Source organism: Lissotriton vulgaris, chromosome 7 (genome assembly GCF_964263255.1).
Source record: "Lissotriton vulgaris chromosome 7, aLisVul1.2, whole genome shotgun sequence".
NCBI lineage: Eukaryota > Metazoa > Chordata > Amphibia > Caudata > Salamandridae > Lissotriton > Lissotriton vulgaris.
In genome coordinates this window covers 390,088,090-390,100,129 of record NC_141695.1, presented here as the reverse complement: position 1 = coordinate 390,100,129, position 12,040 = coordinate 390,088,090, and the positions used below count along the sequence as shown (strand labels likewise).

Genomic DNA, 12,040 nt, shown 5'->3' with positions numbered 1-12,040 from the left:
TCTTCGAAAGCGTCAGAAGGGTTAGCTTATCGTTCTGTTAATAACTTCCGTTCCGCGATTTTGGTGGGCCATTCCAGATCGATGGTAAGCCGGTAGGAATGCATCCTATGGTATGTAACCTCTTAAAGGGGATTCAGGTTGCGAATCCACCTAAGCCAAAATATACGTCCTTGTGGGATGTCTCTAGGGTACTCGATTTTCTCGCAAACTGGCCCCATAATGGTGAACAACCATTACAAGGAAACTTTTACAACGCAGTGCCTTTACAACGCGGTATTTACAACGCAAACCATTACAGCGCATTGCGCTGGGGGGGCGCTCTAGGATAGGGAATAAGTTTAATTTACTATCCAACACCTTCCCTAGTGTCCACGGGGACTGGTGTTGGAATAGTAAATTTAACTTTTCACTATCCAGCACCCCAAAGCGCTATGCGTTGTAATGGATTGCGATGTAAAAACCGCGTTGTAAAGGCATGCGTGGTAAAAGCATGCGTTGTAACGTCATACATCCCCCATAATGATCTTTTGTCCAGGAAACAACTTTCGGCCAAACTCGCTATGTTAATGTGTCTGTCGGCTTGCCGACGTTCTTCTGATGTGAAGGCCCTGGATGTTACGGGTAGAGTATTCACCCCTGAAGGGGTTTCCTTTAATATAACGGCCAGAACCAAAACAATGTCTAGATGTGTTGATTACTATGCTTTTCCTAGCAATGCTACACTTTGTGTGGTTCAATGTCTCAAAGCATACGAAGAATGTACAAAAAATTTAAGACCTCAGGGTGTTTCGCAATTATTGATTGCTTTACAGAAGCCTTTCAGACCTGTTACTGCGGCTACTATAGCCAGGTGGTTAAGATATATCATGCAGGAGGCGGGCATTGATACCCAAGTGTTTGGGGCTCATTCTGTTAGGGGCGCCATGGCGTCTAAAAGTTTTATGCTGGGTTGTACTATTCAAGATATAATACATTTTTTTTTTTTTTCAGCTGATTGGTCTTCCGAATCCACTTTCAAACAGTTTTACTACATGCCGGTGGGTGATATTTTCTCTGTAGTGTTTCAAGAGCGTTAAACTAGCATAATGCGAAGCCTCCGGTCCTGTAATAGAATCAAAAATTAGCTAGCTATCGTGCCAATAATTTACAATTCTATTAAGGACACGGAGGCGAGGATTATCCCATCCGGTTGATTACATGTATTGTAATACTATCACCACCCTGATATGATCTGTTTGACAGATTTTACGGGCGTATTTTAAATTTTTTTCCAGGATCTGAAAAGAAGATGTACTGAATGTCTTGCGGATTGATGGAATTCTTTCCAGTTGGCTGTTCTTCCACGTTGGAGGCGATTCATGTTGGATCAATGTCATTAATTGACTCATGTTCGTAGCAAAGAAAGAGGACTATATCCGGTGTTGCCTAGTTCTTATGGGCTATGACAGGAAGTGATGTATGTTTGCATCCTGGGAAATGTAGTTTCTTTTACATATACAACGATTTCATTGGCTGCTGCGTGTAGCATTAACAAGAAAGAGAAGCATAATCCTCGCATCCGTGTCCTTAATAGAATTGAAAATTCTTGGCGCGATAGCTAGCTAATTTTTGACAATGTGTTTTCCTGTTGTCATTCCTAAAGAAGTGGAAGATGACGTGTTTTACTTTCATACCTACACTGAGTGCAAAAAAAAAAATGTACACCAAATGAAAATGCTTTTTTTGCATATATTAATCAGTGTGGTATGACTGGGTTTATTGCGGAACATACGGCTGCTCGAGCACAGCAGGTGATGTCACTGCTAGTGCTGCCTGTAATTAGTAGGTCTAGGGATGGCGATGGCATCGGTTCAGCTTGCTGTGACCCTGCCTGCTACAGCAAAGGCATTGTCCCCAGCTGCAATGCTGCCAATACCGGTAAGTATGGCTCTGGTGCCTACTGGACTCAAGCACGCTCAGCAATTACCGTGCTGGGGTGCAGCGCACAGATTCTACAGGTGACGCCATGGCGCACAAAAGTTGTGTTGGTCCACAGCCGCATCGAGCACGTTGAGGATAGCAGCAATGCAGGGCTGCAGGATATGCTACTCTGGCTACGCAGCAAGTGGAAAGTCCACACTTACTTTCATTTATTCTTCCTCAAGAGCCCTCACTCCCAAGTTCTAAATGCGCTCTTGCAGCTTCCTTGCCTCAACTCTGTCATGAGCAAGCCCCCAGCTACAATTATCCAATGGGAGGCTTAGACTCAGGCAGTGGCAGGGTGCAGTAGACTCGGGGAATAGAATGCAAGCCATAGTTTCTCGAGGACGTCTTGGATTTGTGATCAGCGTGATGACATCATCACTAACGTGGTGATACACAATCATGCGTGCCTGGACAGTCGTATGCTGGCCTATGAACATTTACCAGCAAGTCACCATGCAATATATGTCATTCTTTTTATTTTTAATTTGAACAATTAATATTGAGACCACCACCTGCAGGGTCAGAAATTGTAGCCCCGGCCTTGTAAAAGAAGTTCTGATGCTGAGCACCAGAAAGCACCTGCTCAAATTAAGTCCCCATACCTAACAAAATGAATGTGTTATGTTAAGCTCTCTGATACCTTGGGGTCGATTTCGCACTAAATAAACTCTAAAAACAATTGTAAAAAGTTGCAGTCACTATGGATCTGTTTGCCTTTGGCACAGTAGGTTAGCTACAGTAGCAAGGACCCTACGTGCCTCACTTCAACTAATGCAAGCGAATAAAATGAGCCCCTCTGGCTGAGACAGACGTAAAGGGTAAGTTTCCTAAAACCCTTTGGGCCCTGGTGGCACTGCGCCTGCTGCACTGATGGTAGCCACGGCTTGGCTGCCAGGTTTCCCAGGGCCCCACGAGACCAGCTGCTGCAGGACATCCATTTCTCTTTGCATTCAGGAACGCGTAGCCCTTGTTTTGTAATGATGCAAATAAATACACAGGTCCCACGATGCAAAGGATAAGCCTGGATTAAAAGTAGCCCGGGCAAAAATATTCAAAACAGCCCGCTCATTTCCTTTCTCTTTTCATTCACAGATTTGCTCTTTCTGCGCGCGCTCGCTCTCTTTCGTTCTGCATGCGGCTGTGAGCAAGCTGGAGCAAGCTGGAGCTACGAGAGTGAACTTTGACCATCAGAACTGGACTCAAGATTCTTCCAGCGGCTACAATCTTCCTCCGCCCACGATCCCTCCCTCGTCTCCGCCTACGACGATCCCTCCTCTGCCCAGGAAGTGCTCCAGTGAAAAGTTAAGCCATTCCCGACCCCGAATACTGTTTATGTTGAGACTGTTTAGGTTGAGCGTCAAATAAACATTGTGCGTGCTAAAACGAGACACCACTGTACGGTTATTCAGACCCCCCTCCCCCCCCCCACCATCACTTGCCCGGGCAGAAAGAAGTATGCCACGTTCGGGTAAACAGAGGCTGACTCAGTTATCAGGCCTCTCGTGTGGTTAAAATCTGATTCCTTTTCTTTGAAGTCAGCCCAGGGACTTTCACTATTACGTCACCTCGGTGCGGGGAAAGGGGAAGAGCAGGTTTGCCTGCGGCTCTAACTTCCCACAGTGCACACAGCCAGGGCCTGCCTGAACACAACCTCCCGCGGGGCTGCTGCGGGCGCAAAACTACAAGGTAAGAGCCGCAATACAATCTCGCTATTTATGTCTATGCTGTGCCTCCCGTCGAGCCCTTAGAAAATACACTCGATACATAATCAATGTGCTGCAGCTCCATAGCTCGTGGTGTAGCCCTCCGGATCGAGCGTTCCTTTAATAACCTACTGCACTCTGGGAACTGTAGTCTTAGTCAACTTCGGCTTATCCACGTGAGTTAAGTGTACAATGTTTAATGACCAAGAAGCCTTTACTGTAAACCGAGTGTCCAGGCCTCATGAAGCCAGTGAGGTGATCACAGCATGGGTGTAGTAATCACCCGTGGAGCGCAGAGTGACTGGCTTATTGTGCGCTCTTCCTGGGTATTCAGTTTAAATGTAAATGTAAATTGATACTTGTATAGCGCACTACTCACCCACAAGGGTCTCAAGGCGCTTGTACGAATACCGCTGTGGAACCCATCCTGGCATTCCCTGTGAGTCGTCCACTCCTGGGCACCCCCAAGGTGGAGGCCAGGCATCCTTAGCGTTGTGGGGGCCGTTGTGGAGATTAAGCAAGCTATTGCCCAGAGTTGCACTCCATGATTGGAATAGGCACCGAGGCAAGAATTATCAGGTCCGTGGAATTTTGAGCCCAAGATCCGCCTAGGCGGGGAATTGAACCCTTGTCCCGGGCTAGACCTCTGCATCAGGGTCTGCCGCTCTAACCATTGAGCTACACTTCTCCCGTGCAGTCACTCCTGTAAGTAACTGACTTTTATTTTACTTTACCATAAATTATTCGGAGGTAGACTGATTAATTCTTGTAACATAAATTACTTTACTATTTAGGTGGTGAGTAATGCATTGGTTGATATGATGCAGGTTTGGTAGTCAGATGACTATGGCCCGAAGAGTATTTTACAAATAGGAGGGAGAATAGAGGGGGGTTTGTCCTCCTCAAACTATACACATACTAAGAGAGCCCTACTCTACCATATGGACTGTGTAGGCTGCGTTCGAAAGCGAACAAAAAAATGCTTATTTATATATGTATAACCCTCACCCACCGGGGTTGCCCCTTGGTGGCATGCTACCCTCACCCACCGGGGTTGCCCCTTGGTGGCATGCTTCTTCACAGGGTTTCTTCCCGTCCTGCTGTGAAAAGGGGTGCGCTGCAACCATTTAGCTATAAGGGAGCTATCGAATTATTTGTAAGAGGATAGGAGTTAAGGGCGGGGGGATCTTTTATGTTAAAAATACCTGATTGATAGCAACTCTTACATTAATCAATGCTCCTGTTGGTATGATCAGTTAGTATGATTAACACGCGCTGGTAAATGCAATAGGTTTCACCTATGTGATTAATATTTTTTTGTTGTTGCAATTTTTAGCTTGTTGAGCAGGTGTAAAAGTGATATGGTAAACTAATAGTTGAACGGGGGTACATAAATGCCAGGCACTATGTTATGTGGAGAGAGAAAGGGATAAATAACGAGAAAATGAAATAAAAGGTAATCATGAAAGAAGGAGGGACTGAGGAAGGAAGCAAGACGATGTGTAAGTATTTTAGAAAAAAGAAAGGGAGGGTCAGTGAGCAAGTTCCAAATCAAAAAGAAAAGAAATGTATGAAATCTGGATAGTGAAAAAGAAAGAACAGAAATGTAGAGTTTTGGATGAATCAAATAAAGGTTTAGGATGTTCTGGTCACACCACCTACTCTCTGGGCAAGATAGCTGCAACCAAGATGAGTCACTCACTAGTGCAGTTAGAATCACGTGCAGCAAAACTGGGCTGTCCCCAGTGCTTAATTTGAGCCGGTGTTTTCCGGTGCTCGGCACCAGCACTTAATTGTAAGCACCGGTGATTGTGAGAGACTGCCACAAGGTGGCGCTGTCTGGCCATATTAGGGATACTCACAACAACAGTTAAGTATTAATTAAATATTAATCACAGCAGCAAAGGTGCACCACAACATTTGACATTTGATTTATAAATTTCAAAAAGTAAGATTCCTCAATCTGATATCAAATTGAGGAATCTTACTTTTTGTGACTTTTAGAAATTTATAAACCAAATATCAAATGTTGTGGTGCACCTTTGCTGCTGTGATTAATTAATTTGGTTCCTTAGGGAACAAGCACTGTTACGGTGGGTGCTACTCAGTGTGCACATGTTTCCCATTAATTAAATATATTTTAAAAATGACTATTACCTGCCACCCAAGTCCTTCTTATACCTTTGGGTGCAGGAAATAGTCCAAATTGTCACACTTGTAGAAGGGTGATGGTTAATAGTTGAGTTGTTACCATCACTGGCAGTGGCAATCTATGGTGCAAGCTACAGTAGACTCCTGACGAGAGCCCCAGGAGTTAATCTTTTTACAAATTAAGCACTCAAGTCAAGCAGAAGGAATGGTAAGCAAAGATAAAGGAACAGCAGATGTTCAGACATCAGGGTCCTCCACTTGACTGCACAGACAAGGCACACAAAAAAGTTGAGGTACAGTGCAGTCAATGGAAGTACAAGCAGAAGACATGCGGTTTGGAAGAGCTACATCTAATGGATGTACATAAGCAGCGATATAACAAGAATAGGTGTGAGGGTTGGGGGGGTGCAGGCTTTGGAGGTAGGACAGTAAGGGTACAACCTAAGCATTGTAGAGATTCTGCCCGTCTACGTACACAGCAGTAGTATAAATAAGCGGAGGCACATGCAGTAATGCTACCGTGTGCAGCGTTACAGCCAGGATACGTTCAGGCAGCAGCAAAATATTGGCCCACCAGAGCTGCACAGATTTGCACTCCTTTTCAGGTGGGTGTGTACGTGTGATCAGGCTAAACATGCTGTTGCTCATAGTGCACAAGAAGCAACAGCCACTGCCTTTGCTGGATATATTTATTTAATTTGTTTTTAATACTGATGCTGAAGACATAGCTAAGACATGGCAGACCTAAAATCGTCCCTCCGACCACCCCCTCAAGTCTGTGACAATACTAAAGATGCAGCTTGAATAAAAATAAAAAAATCAAAAACAGCATTTGCAGTGCTATAGGTCTCGCATTTGTGAGGGTTAGAGCTATTGGCGTTGTAAATGACAATTTTTTTTTTTTCAGTTTAAGAAAGTTTTATTGAGCAGAAGAAAAAAAAATGTTACATCATAATATCACAACATAAGATAACGCAAAGTCAATAGGATATAATCATGAAAGACATTTTTTTGAGAAATAGAGAAAGAGAAACAGTAAAGTAAAATCATGTAATGGGAGCGAACCGTATAAAGAGGAAAGAAGAAAGAAAAGAAAAAAGAAGAAAAGAGAAAAAGATGAAGAGAGGAAGAGAAATGAAGGAAGGGGGGTTAAGGGGGAGGAGAAGAGGATAAGAAGGTGGAGAAAGGTAGCCAGGTAAGATCAGACTTAATTTTTAAGGTGACAGAAGAAGAAGAAGCAATAGCAATTCTATGCTCATCACACACAAAATTCCACCATGTCTGCACAGACAATTTGGAGTTATCCTTCCAGCAAGACAGGATTACTTTGTATGCAGTTGCAACGAATAGGTCAAACAGTTTTGCATTATAAGAATGTAAGTCCAAAACATCAGATATAGAACCTAAAAAAATATGCAATGATGAAAATGGTTCAGAAAAATGAAAAATACGCATACAGTATTTCCAAACTGATTCCCAAAAGGTAATAACTCGTGGGCAATCAAATAAAAGGTGTTTAAGTGTGCCTGGGTGAGATGAACAGGACCAACAAAGGGGAGAGGAGGAAGTGGAGAATTTGGTAATGCTTATAGGGGTAAACAAAGCTCTATGGTAAATGAAAAAAAGTGATTGAGTAATACGGGCCGAAACCGAAGTCTTAAACAGTTTGGACCATAATCGATCCCAAGTATCAACGGATAACGATAAAGAGAAATCAGTTTCCCAAGCAACATAACAGTTTTAGGTCTAGGACCAACATTCTCCAATAACATTTTATAGATCAAAGCAGCTTTGGGTATTTGCTGAGTGAACAACGGGTAAAGCGGGTTGGAAGGAGTAAGGGAGGGAAGGATGTCAAACGTAGGGAGGGTAGATAGGTGAGACACAATGGCATTAGTAATAATATCAAATTCATTACGGTGTTGTACAGATAAATCAAACTTAGTTAGCATTTCATCAAATGAAATAATGGATGAACCTGAAAAGAATTGGTAAACAAACATAATATCCTTTTCTTTCCAATACTTGAAGTAGAAAGATTTACCCTTGTATTTAAGATATTTGTTGTACCAAATACTGGAGGAAAGGAAAATTTGTAAGGGCGATAAGTCTTTTGAAAAAATATTGTGTAGCAGTGTATGGGAGTATTTCAGCACAGGGTAATGCGTCAAAAAGGAGCAGTTGGACATAAAAAGGGATTGTTGAAAATTGAAATCCTTCAACAGAGATCTCTCAACTGCAATCCATCTGGGTAATGGGGTATCAGTGAAATCAAACGCCAATGAAAAGGCTTGTTTTAGTAAGAAGGCCGAATGGTATGATTGGAAGTCAGGGAAGCGAACCCCCCCTTCAGATTTAGGGCGTAGAAGTTTTGGTAAGGAAATTCGGGGTCGCTTATTGTTCCATAGAAATTTAGAGCAGATGGAGTTTAGTCTATTGAAGTACAATTTAGGAATTTTTATAGGAAGCATGGAAACAGTATATAGTATGTGTGGAGAGATCATCATTTTGATGGTGTCTAAACGACCCCACCATGAAAGGAAAAGAGGAGACCATGTTTGAAGGAGTGAGTGAAGTTTTTGAGTAAGGGAGGTAAAGGTCAATTTGAGTGTGTCACGCAGGGTGGAAGAAAACCAGATGCCCAGATATTTGATCTTGGAGGGACACCATGCAAAATCGGTAGATTCAAACATATATTGATAGCAGGATGAGTTAAGGGGTAGTACTTCCGTTTTGGAGAGATTAAGTTTATAGCCAGAGACAGATGAATAAAGGTGGACCTCTTCTAAGAATGGGGGAAGGGATGAGACAGGGTTGGCCATGTAGACCAAGACATCATCAGCATATGCTGAGATTTTTGTCTCAATCGAGGACTGTTTGAATCCCTGGATGAGGGGGTTGGAGCGGATTTTAATAAGGAAGGGTTCAAGACACAGAATAAAGAGTAACGGGGAGAGAGGACAGCCTTGTCTTGTCCCTCTAGATAAGGGGAAAAACTTAGAGAATTGATTATTTACAAAAACACTGGCACGGGGGGCAGAGTAAAGGAGTCTAACCAAGGAAATAAAGTGGGGGCCAAAACCAAACCATTGTAACGTCTTAAACATGAATTTCCAATTAATTCGATCAAACGCTTTCTCTGCGTCAAGTGAAAGGGCAGCTAGAGGGGCCTTAAAACGGTTGCTGTGGGAAATAATATTGGTAAAAACACGGGCATTGTCTGCAGCAAGTCTACCTTTCACGAAGCCAACTTGATCGGTCGTGATTAACAAAGGTATAAGGGATTCTAGACGGGCAGCTAAGATTTTGGCAAAAATTTTACAGTCGTAATTAATAAGGGATATGGGGCGGTAGTTTTTGCAAAGAGAATGGTCCTTTTCCGGTTTGGGAATGATGATTATAAGGGCATCCAAAAATGAACCCGACGCTTTGGCATTTGCAATAAAGGAATTAAAAAGTTGCAAAAGGTGAGGAACAAAAATGGAATGCAAGTTGGCATAAAATTCGATAGGGAGACCATCTGGTCCAGGAGCTTTTGCTTTCTTAAGGGAGGTAATAGCCTTGAGAATTTCCTGAGGGGTAATGTCAGCTTCTAATTGCAGAAATTCAGTAGGAAGTGATGGAGGAGGAGGAAGGCCTGCAAAGAAATGAGAGAGATCCTCATCTCCAGGCCGTGTGTCATCTGTATATAAGAGTTTATAATAATTATGGAAAACCTGTGCAATATCCTCATCAGAGGATACCTTCGTATTAGTGTCTTCATTAAGAATAGAGCCAATTGATTTGCGTTCAGATTTGATTTTAAGGTAATTTGCCAACATTTTCACCGCTTTATTCTGACCCCCATGAAATTTGGATTTGATCTTTAAAAGGGTGTTGCAAGCTTCAACTGTGGCAATTTGATTAAGTTCAGATTTGGCTTTAATGAGGAGACGGAGGGTGTCAGGGTTCTTGGAAGAGAAGTAGGAATGTTCTAGTGTCTTAATGTTGGCGAGTTGGGTAGAGTATTTGGCCCTGTTGAGTTTCTTCTTCCTAGATACATAGGAAATTGTAAACCCTCGCAGTGCAGCTTTAAAAGCATCCCAGTTGTTTGAGACTGATGTGTCTTGGGGTAAGTTGAGGGAGAAGTACTCAGAAATGAAACTCTTTACTTTAGACATGAAATCCGAATCAGAGAGAAGGAAAGTGTTAAATTTCCAGCGATTAAAAGAGGTGGTAGTATGGGAAAGGTCAAAAGTGGCATACACAGGTGCATGGTCCGAAAGGAAAATAGAACCAATTTCAGAATTTTGAATAGCAGGGAGAAGAGATTTACTGGCCATAATATAATCAATTCTGGACCTGGTATGGTGCACACTAGAGTAGAATGTATATTCGAGTGAATCAGGATTACATGTTTTCCACACATCAAACAGAGGGCGGGAGGCAATTGCAGACTGGAAAGCCTTATGAGTCTTATCCGGCTGGAATTTGGAGGAGGATAATCTATCCGAGAATGGGTCCAACCATTGGTTAAGGTCACCGGCTATGATAATATTAGGGCAATCAAAAGATGAAATGAGGATTTTAATATCATTCCAAAATTTAGGGTCAGGACGGACAGGACCATAAATATTGAGGAGCACCATAGTTTTGTTTTGTATAGACACTTTTGACATAACCCAACGACCCTCATCGTCCGATTTAGAGGACAAAATCTGAACATCGAGACCTTTACGGAATAAAATAGCAACACCCCCTTTCTTATCAATCGCAGGAGAAAACACCACCTGACCCACCCAGGCCCTTTTAAGTTTCAGCGATTCGACATCCGTACAGTGTGTTTCTTGGAGAAAAGCAATCTGAGCATTCAATTTGGACAGGTGAGACAGTACCTTTTGACGTTTAACTGGGTTGCCAAGACCACGAACATTCCACGTTACGAAGTTACACATGATGGGAGGTATGGGATGAGGGTAACAGTTGGGTCCAATACACTGCAGGTAGGGAACTGATGGGAGAGACAAGAAAGACAAACATGTTAGCAATACAAATCGGAAACAAATGGGAAGACAAAATATAAAGGAACAACACCTTTGATATAGCGAGATAAGAATAACCATGAGGAACACTAGAGACTACAAGAAGAAAGACAAGAGGGGAGACAAAGAAGATAATTGAACATGAATGAGCAAGGAATATGCAACAATGGCCTGTGAAAAGGAAAATAAAGAGAAAGAAGGAAAAGAGAAGGAAACAGCTAAGAAACAGATCAAGGCAAGAACACCAGACCTGAGAAGTAAGAGAAGAACCGAGTAAAGGAAGCATGGAGACGCCAACGCGGGCGCCTAGCCAGCAGAGCAAGGAAAACGCGGGAAAATAGGCAAGATATATTCAATAAAAAGGGAAAATTTAACAAGACAGGACAGGAAAGGAACCGGGACTAGGCCACAACAGTCGTCAAGACATTAGAAAAATGATTGCAAAAATTAGAAGAAAGTTAGTTTCAGCCATTGGTGTCCATCGTTGGTGGAGAGACGGTGAGAAGATAATCACGGAGCTTCTGAGGATCATCAAAGGTACGGGAACGGCCATTGTGGGTTATTTTGCAGAGGCAAGGATGAAGAATTCCATATTGGATGTTGAGATCCCTCATGCGAGGACGCAGATTAAGGAATTCTTTGCGACGAGCATTTGTAGCATTCGAGAGGTCCTGGGATATGTAGATGGTGTGACCCGACCATATGAGGCGACGTTTTGCTCTTGCAGCCTTGAGAACAGTCATTAATTCGGTGAATTCCAGAAACAACAGGATGATACCTCTGGGTTTGGTCGGGTTGGACGTTGGGCGACCCAGACGGTGTGCACGCTGAATGTTCAGTGGAACAGATTCTGGTTGGAGACCCAAAAGCTCGTATAGGAGTTTGCGGACGAAGGTCACCATGTCGCCCTCCCCATGAGACTCCGGTACACCATAAATACGGAGGTTGTTCCGCCTGTTACGGTTTTCAAGGTCCTCAGTGTGAAGTTTCAGCTGTTGTATCTCCTTTTCGAGAATAGGAATTTTTGTGGATACATCTTGGACATCACTAATACGTTGTTCCAGTTGTAGGACTTTGTTTTCCATGACAACCCATCTGTCTTCAATCTGCTTAAGCTTCTCATTTGTTGCCACCATAAAAGGTTGTAAGCCACGAACCTCTTCTAAAATAGAGTCCAGCACTGGGTTTTGAGAGGTACGA

The 12,040-nt window shown here is 43.0% G+C and overlaps 1 protein-coding gene across 1 annotated transcript in view; it reads left to right on the top strand.

The window, feature by feature from the left end:
- Nucleotides 1–3,131: 3,131 nt before the first annotated feature.
- LOC147701719 (uncharacterized) overlaps nucleotides 3,132–12,040 on the top strand; it is a 190,670-nt gene continuing 181,761 nt past the window's right edge. The window contains exon 1 of the mRNA XM_086930350.1: nucleotides 3,132–3,651. The gene's annotated coding sequence lies outside the window, so the exon portion shown is untranslated. The remainder of the gene's footprint in view (nucleotides 3,652–12,040) is intronic.